General features: G+C 42.4%; 1 non-coding gene across 1 annotated transcript; it reads left to right on the plus strand.

The window, feature by feature from the left end:
- Positions 1-1,482: 1,482 nt before the first annotated feature.
- Positions 1,483-1,590, plus strand: LOC127743510 (small nucleolar RNA R71). Its single transcript, XR_008004900.1, has one exon. It is a non-coding gene; the product is annotated as a small nucleolar RNA R71 (small nucleolar RNA).
- The last annotated feature ends 589 nt before the right edge of the window (positions 1,591-2,179 follow it).

Genomic DNA, 2,179 nt, shown 5'->3' on the forward strand with positions numbered 1-2,179 from the left:
CTAACACAAAACGAGCTGCCGACCTTTTTAAGGGAGGGAGCCTTAAAACATCATATATAGACAAAGGCATTATACTGACACATTCTCCTAAATCACACATGCAATCATAAATTACTACACCACCAATAGTACAACTAACTATGCAAGGACCTGGATCACTACATTTTTCAGGTAATCCTCCCATTAAAGCAGATATAGAACTACCTAAAGGAATAGTTTCTAATTCATTAATTTTGTCTTTATGGATACATAAGTCTTTTAGAAACTTTGCATATTTAGGTACCTGCTGAATAACATCAAAAAGGGGAACAGTTACCTCAACCTTTTTAAAGATTTCTACCATTTTGGGATCGGGTTCCAGCTGCTTCCTGGTCTTCCTTGCAAGTTGTGGAAATGGAATGGGAGTAGTGTTTTCTGTGGTGCCTGCACCTTTTTGTGCCTCTTCTTGTGGTTGAGCTATCTCTTCTTCAGCTATGTCCTGTATATCCTCTTCCTCTTCAACATCTTCGATTTCTACCACCTCTTCAGCTGAGGCGTATTCTGGTGAGCTTGGTTCCTCCTGATTCCTCTCCTGCAGTGTGGTTCCGGACCTCAGAGTGATGGCATTAATTCCTTCCTTTGGATTGGGTAATGGTTGAGAGGGGATTCTAGTGGTGCTTGAAGGTTGGTTACTGGAATTTTGTGCTGAACCAAGTTGTGTCATAAAAGCTTGTAGAGTAGAGGTGAAACCATTTAGACTGGCGTTAATACTGTTCACGATGGTATTTTCCATGGCCAGTTGTCTTTTCTCAAAAGCTTGTAATAATTCTTCATTAGAAGATACAGAAGAATGAGTAAATTGAGAGGTTTGCTACTGATTGTTCGGTAGTCCTTGGTTTTACCTCAGGTGAGGTGCTTGGTATGGTTGATTTTGCTGCCTGTTGTTGTAATTATTCCACCTCTGATTTCCCTGATTATCTCTGCCTCCCCTATTATTGTTATCCCTCCAATTTTGGTTTGAATTGTCCTGCCATCCATGGTTATTATTTCCACTTTGATTGTACCCTTGGTTGGGGCGGTCATAGAAGTTGTGAGTAGATGCCACCATGTTGTCTTCTTGTTGGAGCTGCGGGCATTCATCAGTGTAATGGTTGTAATCAGCACAAATTCCGCAAATTCTTTGTGGAACTAATTGTTGGATTTGCTGCGGTTGAGTTTGCTGAGCTTGTTGAATTAATTGCATTTGCTTCAGCAGGTTGGTCACTTCACAGATGCTTCCATTCAGAGCAGCAGTCTCTATGCCAGAAGATACTTCTGCAACGGCCCTTGAACGGCCTTGCTTCTGTCTGTGGTTCCGAGTAGATTCAGCTAAATCACTGATCAATTGCCAAGCTTCATCAGTGGTCTTGTACTTCTTCATAGACCCATTGCTGGCACTTTCCAATATGGTCTTATCTTAGGGTCTCATACCTTGTGTGACATAGCTGAGTAGCACGATCTGTCAATCATGTGGTGGGGGCATGCTTCCAGAAGATTATTGAAGCGCTCCCAGTATTCAAAGAGAGTCTCATTGTCATCCTGAACAATTGTAGAGATATCCTTCCTCAGTTTATCAGTAACTTCAGATGGGAAGAATTTCTCCAGGAACTCTTTTCTGAGTGTATCCCAGTTGGATATGTTTGCTAGAGGTTGAGTGTAGTACCACTCTCTTGCTTTTCCCTCAAGAGAGAACGGAAAAGCTTTCAGTAGAATTGAAGTTTCATCAGCGCCATCACGCCTGACAGTAGAACAGGCTGCCTGGAAATCTCTCAAGTGCTTGATAGGCTCTTGAGTAGGTAGGCCATGAAACTTCGGCATCAAATTTAGCAGTGCGGTCTTTATTTCAAAATCCGTAGCTACCGCTGGATGATGCGCTTGAAACGGTTGCATTGTAAAATCAGGAGCTCCTTCCTCCTGAATGGTAACTCTTCTAGCTGCCATGTTTTCTGCACGTAAAACAACCGAATCAGTAGAACGTGGGCTGGTTTCTTCCTCAGATTCACTTTCAGATCCGCCCTCAGAGCGGACTAACCTACGCTGTTCTCGCCTTATTCGTGAAATTGTTCTTTCAATTTAAGGATCGAATATTAGCAAGCGCGGATCAGGAAGTGAACGTGTCATTTGAATGAAGAAACACGCAGCTCATAGTAGCAAAATTAAA

Source organism: Arachis duranensis, chromosome 10 (genome assembly GCF_000817695.3).
Source record: "Arachis duranensis cultivar V14167 chromosome 10, aradu.V14167.gnm2.J7QH, whole genome shotgun sequence".
Taxonomy (NCBI): Eukaryota; Viridiplantae; Streptophyta; class Magnoliopsida; order Fabales; family Fabaceae; genus Arachis; species Arachis duranensis.